Consider the following 9,706-nt stretch of genomic DNA (forward strand, 5'->3'; position numbering starts at 1 on the left):
GTATTTATTTTTATAAAAAAGATAAATAATATATATATATATATATATATATATATGTATGTATACATATGTATATAATTTTAAATATCAAGAATCAAAAATAAAATATAAATATTGATTAATTTTTTTAATATTATTATTATTATATATAATATCCTTATTCTATATGGTTGAAGACTTTAACAACAACTTATGCTTTGAATAGGTATCATGCAATGAACAATTGAGATAAAAATTTCAATCAATTTATAGCATTCTCATAACCTTTGCTTATTATTTTTGTTCTTCTTCTTTGTTACATCTTCAAAAAAATATTGCTTGATTTTAAGAATACAATCTTATTAACTCAATCTTGCAAATTTGAAGGATACCAAACCTAACTAGGCTTATTCATACTTAATAAATCAAATTGTAATTGCTTAAATGTATTGGAAGTGAACTCATTTAACAAAAATATGTAGAAGCAATTGTGGAGGAGTATAAAAAGATATAGTCTTTGGCTATGGATTAGAGTCAAATTTGCAATATAATAAATTTTAATTTCTTTAAATTCTTGTATAGTATAAAATCCACAATTGTCTAAGATTTAGGACATCCAAAAAGATCTACAACTATCACTAAATTGATCTAAGAATTGACTAAGTCATTTATTGGAAAGAGCTTTATACAAATCAATAGATATAATATTTTAGAAATTGATATTAAAAATTGAAGCAATTATTTGACAATTAAGTACTTGGATATTGGATATTGGATTTAATGCTAGAAAGGTTTTTTGAGATTAAATTTACAAAATGAATAGATAGAAGTAGGTGCATTGAAGTAAGTAGCACTATTATGTACTTGACAATGCTAATCAATGTGAAAAAGATCAATATTAAATTAAATAATTGACACTTCAAGGAACAATATTTACAGCTTGCGCTAATTGGTAGGGAGCTTTTTGTGAATTTTTTGTAACGAAGAATATTAATTTATTTAATTTATATATTATCAACCTGAGTTGTTGAAACACTTAAATTCTATATCAACTCTACTTCTTTGAATTAAATTGTATATCCTATTAATATTGAAAAATTAGTTGATATCAACTTTGTCCTTATATTAGCTTAATATCAGCTTGGTATTAGCCTTGTATCAAAATAAAAATCCTAGAAGTTATTTTTTTTCCAATGCTCCCTCTTTTTTAGGATTTTTTTTTTTTTTTTTCACAATTTAAATTGTATATCTATACCTTTTGTAATGTTTAGGTTCAATGTTATTACACTAATATATTAAGTTGATCTTCTTTCAACTATAAGTTATTAGTGACTTTTCATTTTTTTGATCTTTGCTTCACTTACTTATTAAAAGTTTGTAAATACTAATATTATTGTAGTGGAAAGTGGTGTTGTTAGGATTTTGATTACTAATAATGACTCTGCAAAGAAGATATGATATTATACTTACATACTTCCACCAATTACTTCAAGAGTCTCTCAATAGGTTTGATGGAGCAACATTAGAGGGTGAGAAAGAAAAATATGACAACGTCTCTTTTGAAACAAACAACTTAATAAAAATAAATAAAATAAAATAAAATAAAAAATGTTTGACCGCCTACTTCTCACATTATAAACACCCAATTTTTTAATCTGTCATTGTTATCTAATTTGTTATTCCTCCAAATTTGGTTAAATATTAAATTTGTGAGAAAAGAAATTGTAAGTAGACTATAAGCTGTAAATAATCTTTTCTTCATTATAAAACTATAAGATTTGAGTAAGAGTTGGAAATACAACAAACAGTCTATAAATTAGTAGAATATTTTAAGATTTGTAAAGATTGACACTCTAAGCTATTGACAAATGGTTATAGCTAAGGGAATTAAACCTAAACATTTATCATATAGATATAGATACAAACACTTTTGTTTTATGATTACATTTGCTAAGAATATAAAGAGTTTAGATAAAAAAAACTTACTATATGTATTTCAAGAAAAAATATAAAAAGAAAACTTATATAAGTTAATTTTTATTGATGTAAAATAAAATTCTAATGTAAAATTAGTGTTGTATTAAGAAAACAACTATCTCAGCCCCATATTCTCTCTTAATTTGTAGTGTTGAGTTTTCTTAACATATTTAGTTAATATATCTATTAATTATTCATTTAAAAGAATATTTACCACTTGGACTTTATAAATAATGTATTATTACTATTATTATTGGAGTAGCATTATTGATAGAAATATATAGATCCTTATATAATCTTTAAAGTTATATGATGTCTTTTGTGATTTCAAATAATACTTAATATTTTGCATTAGTGGTAGATAGTACTATTGTACTTTGTAGCTTTGAGCTCTAATCAAGTGGCAAGTCTCTAAGCATGTATAAAAGCCCAGTTGAAGATTTGCATGAGTTTGCATCATATATTTAATCTACATCAACATAAGCAATTAATTTTTTCTATTCTTTTATTGGATAATAAATTCCAAGTTTTATTGTACCTTTTAGATAGTATAAAATAATCATTCATCTTTTCGAATTGAATATTTGTAGAACTATATAATATCTACTTATATAACTTACATTAAAACTAATATCTTATCTTTCTAAATTTGATAGGTACAATTAGCTTCTAACAAGCCTATAGTATTGATTATTTTTTACCAATTCTTTATCTATATTAATTTGTAACTTTGTATCTTTTTTCATAGGTGTTGAACTTAAAATATAATTCAACATGCCAAATCCACTAAGCATAATATTAATATAATTTTTCTAATTGAAGATTATATTATTTTTAGTGTGCATAAATTCTACCTCAAGATATACTTGCACTAGCTCCATATTAGTCTTTTCAAATTCAAATAACCATTTGTTTTTAACTCTAATTTTTTTTAATCATATCTTATAATAATTAGGTCATCAACATAGAATAGAATAAGTATATACTTTCTATTGTTGTGTCAAATATAAAAATTGGAATTTGATGACAACATATATATTTCTATCTTTTGTAGATGTTTATTGATTCACTTGTATCAAGCTTGAAGAAACTATTGAAGATAATAAAGTACGTGTTTAGCTTACATACCTTATTATTACTTTTGTATTCTTTGAATCCAAGTGAAATAATTATAAATACTTCGTTTTTAAATATCTTATTTTAAAAAAATATTTTGATGTTATATTGTTTTATTTCCTATTGTCAAATAACTGCTAATGTTATTATTATTTTTATTATATTTTGGCAAATGATAGGAGTAAAACTTTCAAAGAAGTCTTGTCTTTTTTATTGCTAAAATCTATATGCCACTTCTTAAGCCTTATATTTTTCAATGTTGCTTAATATGCCAGTCTTCTTTTTAAACATCCATTCGGCAAAGAAAGACTTTTTTTCAAATAATTAATTACAAATCTACCAATGATGCTTTGAAATTCTTAATTAATAGATTTTTTATTTTTTATTCTTTTTTTCTTCAAAATATTGAATAGGATTCATTTTAGTGCAGATATCTAATAGCCAATTGTCATGAAGTCTTATTGATGATTGTCTATACGTATTCATTCTTCTTTGTATCAAAAGCTCATTTAATTAGATTGGTGAATTAAGAGATATTAGTGATGATTTTTTTGGAAATTACATGATGGATGTATTTGGCAAATTTTCAACAAAAGAAAGTTGCTCTATTATTTTACTTAGAATCTAAGAGCAAAAAGATACACCTTTGGATTCAATATAGTAATTTTCATTTTTTTCATGCTCATCCTTGTTGCAAATTGATGTTGTATGCTTTCTTAAAATTCTTATTAAAATATAGAATACACTTTCAAAATTTTCATCATTGTAATTGTCTTTGAAATATTCATAGCTAACTTTTGTTTTATCAAAAAAAAAAATTCTAGTGATAATTATTCTTTTTTTTGTAGAATCATAGACCCAATAAGCCTTGTTGTTGGAATCATATCCAACAAAGGTACATTTTTTAGTCTTACAATCAAGTTTTATTTATTTTTCTTTGAGCACATATAGATAAAAAAAACAGATATAAATGTCAGATGTTTTACTTCTAGTTTTTTCTTTGGATTTTAAGAAATAAATTCAACTTCAGCAAGAAAAGATGTTAGTAAATAGTGAAAAATACTTAATTTTTCTTAGAGATGGTTTTGAGATTGGTCCAATCAAATTTGTATAGATAAGTTGAAGTCTTTTCTTTGATTTAAACAAATCAAAGAAAAGACTTTGCTTTAGGTACTTCTTTCTATATTGAAGATCCATATTACAAGCTTCACAAAAAAAAATTATACTTTTCTAAGTGGTGGTAAGCTTTTTACTCTTAGATTCATATATAGTTATTTTAGACTAGAAAAATTGATTTATATATATATATATATATATATATATACATGATTATTCTATAGTTTAATATTTTTTATAATTGATGAATTGACTTTAGCAAATAACTAGTTTATGCTATAAAGGTAATTCTTTAATTTATGCAACCTAATAGTGATCACATTGCATTCTACTTTTTGATCAATTATCCAACATTTATCTATCAAGAATATTACTAAATATCTTTGAATTGTAAGAGAGTCAACTATCAATTTTTTCTTTAAATAAGATACAAATAGAATATTTCTTATCTTCTTTGATCCTTTGTTGTCAATTTTTATGTTGATTTTTCCTTGTCAAAATGTAATATGTGGCTCACTACTTGTTGCTTTTATTTTGTGAAATTGACTTGCAAGTTTGAAGGAACTTAGCACTCATTTGTTGTTTGTCACATGTTGAGAGGTTCTACTATTGAGATATCAATTGCAATTTTTTCTTTTCTTTTTCCAATAGTCTCAAAAAGATTAACTTCTATCTCTTAATTATCAACTTCTACTTTTTTAGAGGTGGAAGAATTATTGTCACCTTTTAGGATATTATTAGTAGTAGATCAAATATGTATCTCTATTAGCATGATGAACTTTGGTGATACCTTAGCCTCTTGAAAAAAAATGTCTTTTGTCTACAAAATGAGTAATTCCATCAACTTCTTGTATTTTTAGAATTATAATCTATTCCAAATGCTTGTATTACTAATACTTCTATTTTGGTATTACTATCAATATTTGCTCTTAGTTATAATATTTGTATCTTAGTTATTTATTTGATATTTTTTTAAATTAAAAAATTAATTAATAGATGTTAAATTGTATATTGGATTGTCAAAGGAAAGAAGTAATCCATTGAAAAAATTTTATACAAGAATTTTTGCTGGAATTGCCTTATCAAGTGTAGACAATTGATTTTTGTTTTTATAAGCTATCTTTAGAAATTCTTCTATGGAGATAAATTTTTAAAACTACAAAGTTAATAACTTCTAATTTAATTTAGGACCATAACAAGGTCTTCACTTTCATACTTGTCTTTTCTTATTTTCCATGCATCCACTAAATCTTTGTATTTAATCACCAAGTCTACTAAGAAGTCTTTCATAGCAAACATAAGGATCTTTATTGATTTTGCTTTCATAACACAAATTTGAATTTCTTATAGTGTACATCCATTGTCTAAACATGGATATGTTGCTAGTATTAGTTTTTGGATAGTAAGCTTCTATTGATTTTTTGCTTATAGAAAAGTTTTTATCTTTGGGCTCCAAATATGAAAATTATCTTTACCAATTAATTTATTGGCCTCACTAACCTACATAGGGTTATTAGAACTTGACATTATTACTATTGCTATTATGCTCTTTTAGCAAATAGACCACTCAATATGATGCATTATTATGCTTTCCAACAAAAAAAAGCTGATTCTTGTGGATTATTCTATACCAAGTATTAATACCATGTGAATTTTACAATACCAAGAGTATTGATATATTTCACAAGTATTTGATTTAAATATTATTGACTTAAGTTGTTTAAATACTTGAATTCTACATTAACTCTACTTGTGATTTTGGACTATGCTATTGTACACCTTGTTAACATTGAAAAATTGGTGGGTATCAACTTCGTCCTTGTATTAGCCTGGTATCAGCTTGGTATCAAAATGGAAACCCTAAACGTCATTTTTCTCATCCTCAGGTACGACATTAATTCTCTTTTGTGTTTATTGTAAGTGCCCATATATTGGAAAGTTTCCAATATATGATCTTATGCAACACCAATTAAACATAAGCCCTAATTGTACCAAGAGGGCAAAGAAGACGAGTCAAACCTTGCAGAACTCTTGTGTGACGCTTCATTTTTTTGTTATCAAGCGAGAGTACATGCTGGAATAATACGTTCCCTGAAACTCACTGAATCTCACAAGCTTTTCAGGTGAGTTTTTGAGGGCAGCTAGCAAAATTCTTTTTGTCAGATTCTTAGATGCAGCGACCTTGGTCACATTAGGAGAACCTTGTACATCGACCTACAAAACTGAGAAGTGACCATTTATGTTACGTAAGTTGACGTGAATTCTTTATCTGGAGTGCTACCATATTATAGTACGGGTTCAACTTGACATACTCTTGGGTACAATGATATTCTGAACCCTATAATATCTTAATAGAGATATTTCGGAGTCATGCCTTGTTTGATGTTGATCTACAAATGTGTGGAACATGAATGACTTCACCGATTTTCATAGCATACAGAGATACACGAAGGACCACATTTGCTTAGCGTTCTGTAGTGCAATGCATACAGTAAACTCGTTGGTGCTGGCGACGAGGTCACCAAGCATGCCCCCCGCAATGCTCAGCACCACAATACTTAAAAAATCACTCAGGTGCAGTGTATAGGTTGTGCTTTAGCATTTGGCCTGAGTAGAGAGGGTAGATTACAGTATTCACTTCTATGTTAAGTGGGACACTCCAAATTGAAAAGATCACTTTGCTAGTTTCTTTCTACCCAAGTTGTATTTGCCCAATTTTCCTGGTAGATATCATAAGTCAACCCTAACAAGGAGCATAAGCACCATGCCCATCGCAAGAACACAAACCTGACGAATAAAGTTTTGATCGTGGAAGGTAGATTGCGGTGCTTCTGCGGATTCCTGCGAACAAGCTTTCGGGTATGTTCGAAGACTTTCAGTCGCTCTATTGCAGATCTTCCTAGTCCAGTTACACTGTAAATGCTCCCCAATATACCCTGCAGGCTCCTAGTCTTGAGTCTGATAAGAGCTTCGCATGAGGTCCCCTTCACGAAGCCATGATGGAGAACAGCATCCATTCTCAGTGACATCACTTGATGAATCTAGCAAAGTCCGGCCTGTAAGCTCTTGAGTTCTACACCGAGAAGCATGTTTCTGCTCAAGTACTGGCTTCATCCGTGGGCGCTGAAACTTTTTTTGAAGGAACGCCATAAGATCCAAATCAATCCTTGGTGTGAACTGCTTTAATTCTCTTCGAAGCGTGCTCTGCTCCTCCACAGATAATTCTATGATAAATTTTAACACTATGGTTGGGTCAAAATGAGAGTAGAAATATTTAATATCCGCAATGGCTGCCCCCCTCAATTTTTCGTTTTTGTCCATCGCCAAGGGTACAAGTTTTCCGAGCCAGAGTTTCAAACGCCAGTGAGACCAATTATAGAACCATCATTTGCTAGTTTTGCAAATGCAGCGAGTGCAAACTGAATCACTGTCATTCTGGCCTTCAGTATGCGTTGCTCATCCAAGGAACGAAGCAGTAGCAGCAGCAAGGCATCCATGCTGTAAGTGTCTCGTATTGTCTCCAAAGCCGATAAGCCAAGTTGACGGATGGTGACTTTAGTATCCACAAGCCTCGCAAACACAGATGGTAAAGTCCTCTCCAAATATGGTTCGAAAGTTTTCTGGCATATCGGCACAAGCTCTATCAAGGTAGAGAGAGCTGCTTGTTTTACTTTCCTACGAGGGTTGTCAAGTGCATGGATAAAAACTTCATAATCCTCTCAAAATTTTGAGTCACCTCGTGTGAACTTTTAGAACCTTGTTGTAGCAGTTTTTGTATGTAAGTGAATGCAGCGACTCTAGCCGACCAATGTACATTAGAGCCTGATCCTTCAGCCAAAGCATCACCCAAAGACATCACTCCGTCCGAGTAACTCAACATTGCTCCTTGAGGTTCCATACCTCCTGGTTGCTGAATGTCCTCTTGATTACTGCTTTCTGATGGCTTTCCTGACCTTGTGGTCCTGAATTTCATTCTATAGGAGATTTTGCTTCTGCAAGAGGATAAATCTGGGATTCTTAACATCTCTACTTGGATCTCCGACATTGGAATTGGTTTTGAGCCCTTTTCCATAAGACATCCTCCCGTGAGGTTATTTTGGCAAGACCCCTTTGTGGACGACGAGACCTGCCTGACACAATGGGATCCAATCACAGGTCCCCTAACTGATGCGCTAAGTGCTGTACTTTTAAACTTCAAATTCTTATCCTAATTATCTGCTTGACTATTCTCTAAACCAGCCAACGCTTGTCTGGTGGCGGACGGGCTAAAATAATTGCTATAGCTGGAGACATTTTTAGAATCAGAATGAAAGTTTGCAAGAAGGCATGGCATATGGGGCGAGTCACGCACACACTGCAAATCAACGGTTACCCGCATGGTTTTTGCAGATGAAGATGCATGAATTTCTCGATAACTACCACCGGCTGCAAAACGGATAGAGAGAAGATCAGGATCTGACACTCGGAGGATGTTAATATTTTTTACATGGAATTTCTCTTCCGCAGCGCGCTACTAAATGAAAAAATCTAAAAAAAGCACGTACCTTTCTACACCTGAAACACATCCGCAGAGAAAAAATAAATAATGTAAATACCTGAGTGTTCTGGTACACAAACTACGCTTTCAATAGAATCACCACCATTGGGTATTATATCTATAGCCTTCAACTGATTGGTTAGAATCATCTTCTGCAGCTTTTTCTTAGGAGGCATGTCGAGAGATTCCCTCTGCATCAGGGTTGAAGCATTTGGGTTTCCAGCACCAGGTATCACATTTTTACTCCGCTTATGTGAAGGTCCTCTGCATGAAGCTTGCCTTGACTGTACAGGTATTCTGGTAGGTAGTCGCAACTGATTTTGTTGATTGCTTCCCACATCTCGCGCACGTGGAGACACAAATCGTCTGTGTAATCCTTCTTCATCATTCAAGAGCTACAAAACAAAACAGAGAAGGAATCCATTTGGCAACCTCTATGCTATTCATCGGACTCTCAGAGATTAGAATAGGATCTACCAGCAGATGCTGATGTGCGTAGTTATTATAAATGCTCACCTTCTGAACTGCAGGATCAAGCAACAAGTAAAGTCGGCGTGCCAGGTCTGGCCAAAATCTTGAGTATACTCGGTAGCAACCCCTTGCACTTGACCAAACCTGCACAGAAGGTCATGACACAAGGTCACATTAAGATAAGTCTCATTCAAGTCAGTCCTATTAAAATTCAGAGTGGTTCTAATGAAATGGTAGAAAGAAAATAAATAAACTATAGTTTCCTACATACAAGGTCTGTCATATTAAAGTAACTTGGAACTTCGAATGATCCAATTCAACTTGCACGTGTCAGGTTTCAGATGGAACAGACCTTAGCCATAGCATCAAGAGTGCACCATATAATCAACTCTTGGTAGAGATCAGGAACTCGATGCATGTCTGAAGAATATCCCCACTTCTCAAGAACCAGTAGAACATAATCACAACACCTGCGGATGAGATCGTTGTCATAGTTTGCCCAAAACCACC

This window comes from Physcomitrium patens, chromosome 8 (genome assembly GCF_059467195.1).
Source record: "Physcomitrium patens ecotype Gransden chromosome 8, ASM5946719v1, whole genome shotgun sequence".
Taxonomy (NCBI): domain Eukaryota; kingdom Viridiplantae; phylum Streptophyta; class Bryopsida; order Funariales; family Funariaceae; genus Physcomitrium; species Physcomitrium patens.